This window comes from Castanea sativa, chromosome 2 (genome assembly GCF_040712315.1).
Source record: "Castanea sativa cultivar Marrone di Chiusa Pesio chromosome 2, ASM4071231v1".
In the NCBI taxonomy this organism is placed as follows: Eukaryota; Viridiplantae; Streptophyta; class Magnoliopsida; order Fagales; family Fagaceae; genus Castanea; species Castanea sativa.
Genome location: NC_134014.1, coordinates 4,409,412 through 4,423,214, shown reverse-complemented (window position 1 = coordinate 4,423,214; position 13,803 = coordinate 4,409,412).

Sequence of the window (13,803 nt, the reverse complement as noted above, 5' to 3'; positions counted from 1 at the left end):
GTCTCCTTGCGGTAATGCCCTCAAGGTGGTTGGCACGACCTCATAGGGGAGGGAGAGGTCGTGATTCCAATGATCGCATTCATAGAGGGGGGAATGAGGCTTCCCACGGGTAAAGTGACTAGGGACTACCTGATCGACCATAGGATATGCCCCCACCAATGCACACCCAACCTGTTCAGGGTTCTAGGTAGCGTGGATGCTCTCAACGAGCATATGGGGTTGGGTCTCACTTGGCACGACGTGGTTTGGATGTACGAGTGCCATCTGCTTGCAGATGCGAGCTATTACCTTAAGTCTAGATCTTCTGTGGTTAGGCTCATCTCGTGTCTCTCCAAGTCCAACAAGGGCATGAAGGATGACTTTTTAATCATCTCAGGTGAATGGCATGATGGTCTTCACTACCCAACTTAGGAGAAAGCACCAGGTGGGGTACCCTAGATTTAGGTCCTTTAGCACAAGTATTAGTCTTGTATTTAGCTTCTTCTTGTCTGATGATTCGTTTTTCTAACTGCGGTTTTGTTTCTCGGCTCCTTTTTTCTTTTTTCTTTTTGCAAATAAAAGATACGTGGCTCACAACCTTAATTTCGTCAACGTCCCAGACCTCAATAGAGTCTTGAGATTCGAAGTGTTCGTAAGTAAGGACAAACCATTGAGAGCTATCCATCTCATTCTTGACTTCAAGCCTCTGTCCGAGACGTTCCAGGACGTAGGCAACATGATTAGGGCGGGTGATCCTCGGCTGGCTTGAATTAACGTCTCAACACCCAGATCTTGGCTCGAGAAGATGTTGTGCAAGTTGAGCTGCCATCCCATCACTCTCCCCTTGAAGTAGCAGCTCTGAAAGAAGAGACTGCTTCCTTGCGCCTGTCACTCGAGGCAGAGATAGACCAGTTCCAGCTCGAGGAAGAGAGAGAGAAGAAGGGAGAGATTCAAGTTTCAGATTCGGAGGACAAGCTTAATAGATCTTTAGGTGTTTGTACCTTCGGATTCGTTGTTGTGCGCGCAGTTATCAACTCAGTGGAAGAAAAGAAGGAAATGTCTTTGATTAGGAAGAGAGGTTTGCGTGATCTCCTCGCGGACAAGGCCAAAGGGTTGATGCCCAATGACACCTCGGGGTCTCAGCCTCTTCTGACTCTTACCCCTCCTCCTCCTCCTCTAGTTAACCCATTTGCTCCTGTCAACCTGAAGAAGAGGAAGAAGGAGAAGGAGGTGGTTGAGGAGGGGGAGTTGGTCTCTCAAAAGGAGGGGGTTCCCCCCAAGCAGCAAAAGACGGCCAAGGGCAATGGGAGGGCCTCCTCGATCAAAAGCAAGAAGGACCAGAATGTGGCTGAGGTGCGCCTTTAGAATCAGATATGGGACCCTTAGCTGGAGTTGAATGGGATAGTTATACCATGGAACTCCACCATTAGGGAGTTCTAGAAAGGGCACGCCCATTACCTTGCCGAAGCCTTGGAGCAGCCCCTCTTGTTGTTAAAGGATATGGCTGCGTTGAAGAATGTGAGGCAGCCAGACTTCATTCTGTCCCTAAAGAGGGATTTGGCCTTGGTAAGTTTCTTGGCATGCCTTACGGGCATCATGTTAGGCCACATTTCTCTTATTTAGTAACGTATTCCTCTGTTGTTTTTGTGCAGGCCATCCAAGAGGTATTTGTGGCCGAGGAGTACGTGAAAGATGCCTGGAATGAGGCCAGGGTCGAGGCCAACCTCCGCGTCAAGATCAGCAAGGCCTTGGGCGTTGCTGAGTAGAAGAACTAGGAGCTCACTACGAAGTTGACCGTTGAGGAAAGGGGGTGGAAAAGTGCTGAGGCTGGCCTGAAGAACGCTTAGGACTAAGCTGAGGAGCAGCGCAAAAAGCTCCATTATGTTGGGATAGAGTTGGCCATGGCCAAGCAGCAGGTCCTAGATCTGAAGGTAGAATTGGAGAAGGCCAAGGAGGCTGCTTGGGTAGTTAAGGAAGCTGCGGAGCCCTCGGAGCAGAAATCCTACGCCCTCTGGGTGCAGGAGACTGAGGTTCGTTTGGTAAAGGAGTTGCCCGAGTTTTGCAAGGATTACTGCCAGGAGGTGTGGACAGAGGCACTCAACCTGGCTGGAGTCCCTATTGCTTCGGAGTGGAGGGAAGCTGAAAATATCTACTACCCCCCCGACATCCGAAGCTCCAGCAGTACTTATGGGCCCTGGAGCAGATGTTGCCCCTGCGCCAACTGCCCCTAAGCTGCTTTCTACCACCCAGGTCTCTCTTTCTCCTCCTGAGATCTCCAAAGCGCCTGGTAAGGCTGGTGACCAAAGCCAAGAGGTGGAGGTGACCAAAGGTAAGGGGGCTGGTCAAGGTGGTTCTTGGCCAAAGGATAAGGGCAAAGGTAAGGAGACCAAGCCCCTGCCAGAGGCCAAGGGTCCAAAGATTGCTTCCAAGCCCAAGGATGCCACTCCCAAGGCCAAGGATGCTACTTTCAAGGCAAAGAAGGTTGATCCCAAATCCAAGGAAGCTGATCCTAAGGCCACTAACCCTCTTGTCCCTCAGTCAGGCAGCAAAGAAGACCCACCTTTAACCAAGGCCTAGCTTAGGATTTTTCTTTCTTTCTCTATACTTTTCTTTTTGTTGCAGCAGTTTGCCATGGTTGGTGATGTATATTTCTTATCGATTAATGAAAAGACATCAGTTTTTGCTTTATGAAATTTTTGTTTTTCCTGCAATATTTATCTTTGATCGGCTGTAGTTCTGCCTTTTGCTGAGAGCTTAAATTAGTGAAGCTTCTAAGGGTGAAAACCCATATCTTGACAAAAAGCTAACAACAATGAACTGATGTTAAATCAACTAATTAAGCCCACGTAGATAGTGAGAAAAATAACTAAGTGTTGGTATTGAAATCTCTATAATAAAACATTTAGCAGAGAAAGGAGTGTTTGAGGTTTCTAATGTTAAAAGTACTTTATGAGTGTACCTTCAGAGTCTTTGGACCAAAATCCAAGGCGAGTCCCCGTTTTTTCTTGGTGATGCACATGCCGAGGTCCCATCCTTGGTGAAATTACTAAGTGTTATTTTACTCAAGGCACGTGGTCCAAGGAACCAAGCATGACTAATGTTTCGTTTAACACTTAAACAAATAACCAAGAATATTAATTTATCCAAAGTATGTGGTCCGAGGAGCCAAGCATGACTAATGTTCTGTTTAATATTCAAACAAATAACGAAGAGTATTAATTTATCCAAGTTATATGGTCTGAAGGACCAGGCATAACCAAGGTCCTATTTAACACTTAAGCAAAAAACCAAGAATATTGATTTACCCAAGGTATGTGGTCCGAGGAGCCAGGCATGACCAAGATTTTGTTTAATATTCAAACAAGTAATGGAGAGTATTAATTTACCTAATGCATGTGATTCAAGGGACCTAGCATAACTAAGAATCTGTTTAACACTTAAGCAAATGATCAAGAATATTAATTTACCCAAGTTATGTGGTCCAAGGAGCCATGCATGACGAAGGTTCTGTTTAATATTCAAACAAGTAATGGATAGTATTAGTTTACCCAAGGCATGTGGTCCAAGGGACCTGGCATAACCAATGTTCTGTTTAACACTTAAGCAAATAACCAAGAATATTAATTTACCCAAAGTATGTGATCCGAGGAGCTGGGCATGACCAATGTTCAGTTTAATATTCAAACAAGTAATGGAGAGTATTAATTTACCCAAGGCATATGGTCTGAGGGACCTGACATAACCAAGGTTTTGTTTAACACTTAAGCAAATAACCAAGAATATTAATTTATTCAAAGTATGTGATTTGAGGAGCTAGGCAGGACCAAGGTTCTGTTTAATATTCAAACAAATAATCAAGATGACATATAACTTTAACAAAAACATGGCAGAATTGTCTTTCATTAATAATAATACCTTCGCAGATTATTTACATTCCAGGGGTGTGGTACAACATGTTCGTCCAGATCTTCTAAGAAGTATGCACCTATACCAATTACCGAGGTGATACAATATGACCCTTCCCAATTGGGCCCTAACTTTTGCTACCCTGGGTTTTTTGCAGTACCCATAACCTTTCTTAATACCAGGTCCCTAGGGGTTAATGGTCTTAACTTCACACTGGAGTCATACTCCTGCTTGAGCTTTTGCTGATAGTATGCCAATTGAACCATGAAGTGAATAAGCTTGTCCTTAGCATTGGGAATCTAGTCTCAAGAGGAATCACAGCCTCGACCTCAAATGTCATTGAGAAGGGTGTTTCTCCTGTGGACCTACGAGGGGTAATCCAAAGAACATGTGGCAGCTCTTCCACCCATTTACCTTTTGCGTTATCCAACCTCTTCTTGAGTCCATTTACTATGACTTTATTGACGGCCTCAGCCTATCCATTCCCTTGTGGGTAAGTCGGAGTTGAGTACCTATTCTTAATCTTCAATTCACAGCAATACATTCTGAACGTTTTGCTGTCGAACTGAAATCCATTGTCCGAGATGAGGGTATGGGGAATCCCGAATCGAGTGACAATATTCTTTTGCTCAAACCTCTTGGCATCTACGTCCCTAATATTCGCCAGTGGCTCCGCTTTAACCCATTTGGTGAAGTACTTAGTGCTGACCAAAAGCCATCTCATATTCCCTGCTGCTTTAGAGAAGGGCTCTACAATATCCAGGCCTCGTTAAGTGAAAGGTCAGGGACTAGATAGAGGGTTAAACATACCCCTCAGCTGATGAATGTGTGGAGCAAATCTTTGGCATTGGTCACACTTCTTCACGTACTCTTGTGCTTCCCTTTACATGTTTGGCCACCAATATCCCTGAGTGAGGGCCTTGTGAGACAACGACCTGCCTCCCATATGGCTCCCACAAATCCCCTCATGTAGCTCTTTCAAGAGTGGTTCCATTGCGTCGGGGTGGATGCACAGCAAATATGGTCTAAAGAAAGAGAGCTTGTACAACTTCTGGTCCTTAGACAACCAAAAGCGAGGAGCTTTTCTCTACACCTTATCGGCCTCCACTCTTTCCTTAGGCAAGACATCATTCTTGAGGAACAACACAATAAGATCCATCCAATTAGGCCCTACTCGGACCTGATGGATCTGGGCCTTCCCCTTCTTTGAATCAGTGGATTTACATAAATCCTCAAAAGCGAGGAGCTTTTCTCTGCACCTTATCGGCCTCCATTCTTTCCTCGGGCAAGATGTCATTCTTAAGGAATAGCATGATAGGATCCATCCAACTAGGCCCTACTCTAACTTGATGAATCTGGGCCTTCTCCCTCTTCAAATCAGTGGGTTTACACAAACCCTCGACTAGGATAATCAAAGGTAAGCTCTGCGCCAAGGAGATTGCGAGAGTGGCAAGAGAGTCTGCATGTGTGTTTCTACTTCTAGGGATTTTCTGTAAGGCGAAAGACTTGAACCCTGATTGCAGGTGCATAACTTGACCTAAATATCCTTGCATCCTCGCATCCCTGGCTTCCAACTCTCCATTTACCTGGCCAACAACCAACCTTGAATCTGAAAACAACTCTACTATTATTCCTCCCATTTTCTAAACCATATCCATTCCAACTAGCAAAGCCTCATACTTGGCCTCATTGTTTGTGGCTGAGAAGCCCAACCTCAAGGATTTTTTAATAGTAATCTTCTCAGGAGATATCACAACTAGCCCCACTTCGGATCCCCTTTTATTGGCTACACCATCAACGTATACCTTTTAGGTCAGAGATTCTTACAAGGACACCACCCTAACTGATTTTCCATCCATGCTTTGCTTTTCTCCTTCCCTTTCTAGTGGGGATTCAGCAAACTCAGCCATCCGCAAGGACTTGTCCCTTAACAGAGGTACGAGTCATATACTTGATATCAAAATCCCCAAGGATCGTACCCTAATTGGCAATCCTTCCCGTGTAATCAACTCTTTGAAGTAAGGATTGAAGGGGAAGTTGGGTTAAAACTACGACCATGTGGGCTTGGAAGTAATGAGGGAGCTTACGCGTAACATAAACCACTACTAAAATGGCCTTCTCCAGTGGTAGGTAGCGAAATTTTGCCTCATGCAATGACTTGCTCACAGAATAGACTGGTCTTTGCACTCCGTTGTCAATTTGTATCAGTACTAGGCTCACTGCATAGGAGGCTACTGTAATGTACGCAAAAAAAGGACTTCCTCCTCCTTGGGCCTGGACATAATCGGTGGCTGAGAAAGGTATTCTTTCAGCCGCTGGAAGGCTAGGACACATTCCTCAGTCCATTCAAACCCTTTCCACTTGTGCAACAACTTGAAGAAAGGCTTACACTTGTCTACCGACCGAGAGATGAATCGGTGTAGAGCAAAAGTCATTCCTGTCAACTTTTGGACCTTTTTGGGATTCTAAGGAGGTTGCAGATCGTTAATTGCCCTAATCTGGTTAGGGTTGACTTTAATTCCACGGTGGGTGACCATGTAGCCCAGAAATTTACATGAGCTAATGCCAAATGAACACTTGGAAGCATTGAGACGTTGTTTGTGCCCCCTAAGTATTTCAAAGACACTCCCAAGGTCACTCACGTGCTTGGATACTACCTTACTTTTTATCACCATATCATTTATATAAACCTCAATATTTTTTTCCTAACTGTGGCTTAAACATCCTGGTCATCATCCTTTGGTAAGTAGACCCTGCATTCTTCAGCCCAAAGGGCACCATCTTGTAATGGTAGTCTCTAGGCGTAACAAAAGTTGTCTTCTCCTAGTCTTCCAAGGCTATTGGTATTTGATGGTACCCTTGAAAGGCATCTAGGAAGCTCATTCGAGGATGGCCCACCATCGCATTCACCAACTGGTCTATCCGAGGCATGGGGAAGGGATCCTTTGGGCAGGCCTTATTTAAATTTGTGAAATCTACACATACTCGCCACTTCCCGCTTTTCTTCTTCATCACCATTGTATTGGCCAACCACTCAGAGTAAAACACCTCTTTAATAACCTTTGCCCGCTTAAGCTTGGTCACTTCCTCTCTAACGACATCAGAATGTTCTTGAGATGGTCGCCGAGGTGGTTGCTTCTTGGGCACGGTGGATGGATTGACGTTCAAGTGATGGAAAATGAAGCTTGGATCCACCCTAGGAGCTTCATAGGCATTCCACACAAACACATTGAGGTTTTTCCTAAGAAACATTACTAGTTCCTCATTCTCTCAAGGAAGCAGTTGAAATTCGATTTGAAAGAACTTACTCTCGTCATCACCAACAATAATTCTTTCTAGCTTCTCACATTCTGCCTCTCCTACTACCATGTTTGCGGACCATACTAACACTTTTGATTGCTATAAACCCTGGTCGGTAGTAGCCGAGGACTCACTTTCAGCCTGATGCCTCACTGTAGCCACCAAGCACTGCCTAGCTACGGACTGGCTTCCTACAAGTTCCTTGACTTGATCCCCTAATAGATACTTCACCTTTAAGTGCAGGGTGGAAGGCACGGCCCTCATGGCATGGAGCCAAGGTCTTGCCACAATAGCAGTATAAGGGGAGTATGCGTCTACCACAATAAAGTTCACTTCCACGACCTCTAACCCAGTCTGAACAGGTAGCCTGATTTGGCCATTCGAAAAGACAAATTTTCCATCGAACCCTATCAGAGGGGAGTCATAGCTGGCTCAAGCCTCAGCTTCAACCCCTTATACAGGTTGGGGTACATGATCTCAACCCCGCTACCTTAATCTACCAGCATCCTCTAAACGTCGTACCCTATGAGAGTAACTACCAGGGCATCATCGTGTGGCTGCAAGGTTCCAATTTTATCCTCATCAAAAAAGCTCAAAGCTAGTCGGCCCTCCAATTTAACCCTCTTCGAACTAAGGGGAGATTCCCGTATGGATAACCGAGCTACGGACATCACCCTGGATGGCTGAGAATTAGTCCTCCCTGTGGCAGCCAGGATAACACTGATTGTACCCAAAGGTGGTCTTGCAGAAGCATTTCTCTGAGCCCCTGACCCAGTCTGGCCACCAAGCCCGCTGGGTTGGTACAAGAATTGCCTTAACTTTCCACCTTAGACCAACTGCTCCAAGTGATTCCACAAAATCCTGCAATATTTTGTGGTGTGTCCTCGCTACTGGTGGTATTGGAAATGAAGGCTTTGGTTGCGCTTTGCGAGATCTCCTCCCATCTTATTTGGCCGCTCAAAGTATGACTCATTCTTAATTTTTTCCAAGATCTGACGTACTAGCTCTCGAAACACCTTGTTGACCGCTTGAGCAGCGATAGACCCAGATTGCTTAACAAAATCTCTCCTAGGATGGTTATTGTTGTATCGGTTCGACCTAAAATCCCTTCTATCTTGAGGGACAAATTTAGCTTTCCCTTTACCTTGTTGTTGATCTTCCTGAACCCACTTCTACTTGTCAATACGGTCCATGAGCTAGCATACACTCTCAATAGGTTTCCCAGTCAAAAATTTTCTCAAATCGTGCTCAGCAGGTAAGCCAACCTTGAATGCCCTTATAATCACGTCATTGAAATTCTCATCTATCTCATTAAACATCCCCTAGTATCTGTCGAAATACGTCTTTAAGGTTTCCCCTTTTCGCATGGCCATGGACAACAGGGAGTCCAAAGGCCAAGGGACTCTGCTACAAGTTATGAAACGAGAACCAAAGGCTCTTGTGAGTTCCTTAAAGGAGTAAATAGAACCCTCCCTTAGACCATCGAACCATCTTATTGCCACGGGCCCCAAACTGGATAGGAACACCTTGCACATCAAGGCCTCATTCTTTGAGTGAACAGTCATCCTCTAGTTGAAGTGGCTAACGTGCTCTACAGAGTCCGTTTTGCTATTATACATGGTGAATGTTGGCTGAGCAAACTGCCGAGGAATTTTTCCTCCCTCAATCTTACGGGTGAAAGGTGACTTGGAGATCTGATTCAGAGCCTTACTCATAGCGTCGTTGCCCAAGCCTTTGCAAGATAGACCCTTCCCTCTCCGCCTATTATGGTGCTTCTCATCACAGGAAAAAGACTCATTGGGAGGAGTCCTTGACCTAGGCCGACAATTGTTATCGCCATCACCACTAGAAGAGTGGTCAGAACTCGAAGGAGTTCCTTTACGTTGCTCGCGGTGTAATCTCCTTCGCAAACAATCTATCTTCAGCTGCAGGCTTCTGGTGTTTTCCTCATGAGAAATGTGACTTCCACCTCGAGATGGGCCTCTACTGGTGTGCGTAGTGTGCACACTAACCTCCCAGTCCCTTCTTTGTTCAAGGTTGAGAAAATGATCTTGACGTTAGGAACCAACAGACTCTTCCTGGTCAGGCCCTGAACCTACCATTTGTGAACGTTGGTCTCACTAAAGCTCAAGCTCTTCCCCACAGACGACGCCAATTATAAGGGCAAGTTTTGGATCCTAAGCCCAAAAAGTAACAGGGTTAGGGCTCAGAGAGCCTAACATAATGAATTTGTAGAGAGTGGGCTTATAGGTTGGGCTTCAATGGAAGGACCAACACACACAATGAATTAAGGATAGTAGGAAAGTAAAGAAAATTGAATTGTATGCGAAGAAAATCACTCATTGACAAAGTCTAAGGAGAGTAGTTCTTGAATATATTTCTTCAAACTTGGTTACAATTTCTGTTCTAGGTTGCTTCTTCTTCCACAATTTTTCCAATCCCCCTGTTCTAGTGGGTTTTACGTTATATAGCCTATTTCCGTCGATCTTGTCTCTCCATTTGTTGATCATGCAAGCTGCCACCCTAGTGCTTGTCTCATCAGATGTTTTCCCAAATCTTTTGTGAGTTGTAGCAACCAAGACAGCACTGTTCATGGGTCTTCTCTACATAAATGCAGCCAAGGGGTTTGGTGGGGTGCAATTAATGTGGTGGTGGCTTCTGTCCCTTTAGATACGACAAGCTTAGCCCCCTCTCTGAAGTCCTTCCCCTACAGCGTGGCCCCCTCTGATGGTGTGCCAGTGACGTGGCCATGGCTCACCTCTCTAGCCGCACTGTCTGAGGGGATGGTCTCCTTGGAACTGCACTAGACTCCTCAGCTGTGGGTACGACATGTGGCATTGCTATTTTATTAAATTGTTGTACCCCATAAAAATGTTTAAAAAAATCATGTTTAGAAACACAATTTTAAGTGTTGAAATCATATTTTTACTTAGTGCTAGTTTGGATCCAGCTTATTAGTGCTGCGTCTGCGTTTTGCTTCTCTTTTTTTTTTTTTTTTTTTTTAACCCAGCCGCAAGGTTGGACTTTTCAGCCATGAACAGTACACAAATGCACTGTTCATGGGTCCCACAAATTTTACTTTTCAGCAACTTTTTCATTAAAAATGGGTCCCACGGTACTATTCACACATTTAAAAATTATTTTGCTACAGTGTTTTCTGTTTTCAGTTTTCAGTTTCAGCAAAATAAGTTCTATCCAAACGGACCCTTAGTGTCTGTTTGGATGACTTATTTTTTGCCAGCTTATTTTTGCAACTATTTATGAGTCTCACTACACTTTTTGGTACTATTCATGACTCATGAGTCCCATTGTACTATTTCATCTAATTTTTACCTTTATCTACAATACTTTTATAAAAAAAAATTTAGTTTCAGCAAAATAAGTGAAATTGTTAAAAATTTTAGTGTTAAAAATAATATTTCACTTAAAATTCACTTAATATCCCGCCAAGCAGCTGAAATTGTGTTTTTATTTTTTTAAAAAGTGATGAGACATGATTTAAAAAACAAAAGGTTATAAAAAGAGCTAGATGCCCAAATAATAATAATAAAGCAACTTCGTAACAATGTCCTTGTGAGATCCACCCTATGTGAAAGGATCCCTATGCTTAAGGGATGTTGCATGCAAGGTTTGATAATTCAATTTGACAATTTCTGTTCTGTTATGTATAATATAACAGTACAATTTTTATAAATTTTTTTAGCCCATTTAGCCTATGAAAAACTAATGGGTAGCCCATTAAAAGACCCTTAGGCCTACCCCAGTGGTACAGCCCCCTAGAGGCCCAATGTTGAGTCAAAACTGGCTGGGTTGGCCTGGCCCAGCCAACTGCTGACCCGCAATTGCAATTAATTGTAAAATGACCATTTTCTTTGTTCCCTTTTAACTTAGAAATTATGGACCATTTGCTCTTTTTTTTCTTTTTTCTTTTTTTGAGAATCATGGACCATTTGGTTTAGAAATAGAAAGCAAATATGTAATTATATTTGGCTAGGGATCAAATTCACATAAAAGTATGGACCAGTATTTGATTAGTTAATGATTAATATTAAAGTTCAATTAAAAACAAATAAAGCTACAGATTTTTTTTTTTTTTGGCTGAATGCTACAGAACTTTTTAAATTTTTTTTTTTTTGAGAAGATGAATGCTACAGTGCAGAACTTGAACTGGCACTGCAGCATCGAAGTTATGACGGTTCGATAAGTCATAGAGATAGAGATTAACTTATAATTCAAAGTTCTTATCAAAAAAAAAAAACTTATAATTCAAAGTTGGTCCATGCGATGGAGTTTTTTTTTTTTTTTTTTAATGTATTATGTTCTACAGTATTATCATTAATAAATACACCGATGGTGAGCTATCAGTTGGAAAGAAGCAAATATAGATTTTTTTTTTTTTTATCATTCAATAGAAAAAAACTAATGGTTGAATAAGAGATTTGACGTTCAATCTTCGCTTACACTAAAAACTAATTTGTGTCTTGATCTGATAATAGAAAACTATCATCAAAAGTAGACGCCATAAATTGAAACTCTCTTAAAAAAAAAAAAAAAATTTAGTTTTAGTTTTATTTGCGTACTTCTCTTCTTTCCTTTACTTCACAGCACGCGTTTGGTTTTTATAGCTTTGAAAAATAATGTTTTTATGAGTGTACATTGTGCAGACTTTTAGTTGCTTTTATTATATCACGTTCACATACGACAACTTATGGAAGAATTAAAGTTTAAGACAAAAACTGATCGTTTAAGTGACAAATCCACTGATAGCCTCTGGTGTGAGTTGAATTATAGTTGAACCTCAACCCTACCTAGAGCACCAGCCATTGATTTCAGGAGAAATAGAAGGTAACAATTCTTAAGTCAAATAAACACCACCTTTTTGTTTGTTCCCAAAGGTTCAAACTTAGGGTCCGTTTGTTTCGACAGTAAATCACTTCCGGAAAATATTTTCAGCATTTGTGGGTGTTTGGCAACACCTGAAAATATGGTCAAACGGAAAATGAAATCAGTTGACCGGAAAATAAACCCTCCCCACCCGGAAAACGTTTTCCATGTCTATTTTACCTTCAAATTGAAATTTTCCAGAAAATTATCACACAGAGCACGAAGAGAGAGAGAGAGAGACAGAGCACGAAGAGAGAGAGAGAGCACCCAGACCGCGCCGGCGAGATCGCGCCTTCGCCTTCGCCATCACCATCGCCATCGCCGCGCCGGCGCGATCTCCCCTTCGCCATCGCCATCGCCGGGCCGCGCGATCTCGCCTTCGCCATCGCCAGTTGCCGCGCCGCGCGATCTCGCCTTCACCATCGCCGCACCGCGCCTGCGCGATCTCGCCTTCGCCATCGCCGCACCGCGCCGGCGCAAACTCCCCTTCGCCATCGCCAGTCGCCTCTCTCTCTCTCTCTGTCTTCGTTCTATCTGACCGGATTTGGTTTTTGATGATGAGCTTTTTTTTATTTTTGGGTTTTGTTGTGCTTCATTGAGAAAATTTGATGAGTTTTTTTTTTTGGGTTTTGTTGTTCTAGATCAGGAAATGATATTTGTTTGGAAGTTGAGAAAATGTGAGAAAATGTGAGCAACAAATACAAAATGTATTTTCTATAATATTTTCAAGATGACAACCAAACACCTGAAAATATTTTTCAAAGTATTTTTTCAAATGTTACCAAACACCTAAAAATATTTTCTTTTCCCGAAAATATTTTCAGCTGAAATCATTTTACACCCAGAAACCATTTACTGCCGAACCAAACGCAGCCTTATAACATACACCATATGCCATAACTTTAATCATTAGATTCAATTTTGGGTGATGAGATCTGTAAGCATACCCCTAGATCACTATGGTTGACTTTTGTCTTTATTAGACCAATCGGTCTCACATCGCCTACCTACCATTTAGGTGGCATCAGCGAGATCTAGCTAAGGTAAATTATCACGTTAACTTTTAAGATTCTTCTTGTAAATTCTTTTTTAATAATATTTATGTAGTAAAATTGATAGTAACTTTAATTTTCTTCGAACTCTAAAGGCTTCAAATACAAAACAACTAGTAAAGAAGACCAATCTAATCGTAACATTGTTAAATTACATGCATGTTAGAACTTGTAATATCTAATTTATTAAATCAGATAAAAAGCAAACAAAATACCTAAACAAAGGAACAAAGAAATTGTACCAGGGAATTTAAATTTATAGAGAAGTCCTAGCATAAATTAATTTTAGTCTATATCAAATATAATTTAATTATAATTAAAGATAAAAAATTGTTAATGCAAGGTTGCTTTAGTCCTATAGAACTTGTGATAAATGAGTTTTAATTGATTTCAATTTGACACATATTACTATTTTTTTTTTTTATAAATTCAAAAATTAAAATACTGACATGAAAGGGAGGTTTCAGACATTGATGTGGCACCATAAGAGGAGGGCTCTAAAAGATTCAGGGTCCGTTTGGATGTAGCTGAAACTGAAAACTGAAAAAAATTATAGCAAAATAATTTTTTAATGTATAAATAACACTGTTTACGCTTAAAATTATTGTTCATTAGCCTAAAATCACTATTTATGGCCAATGAACAGTACACAATGCACGTCCTAGTGAAGAAAAAAAAAGAA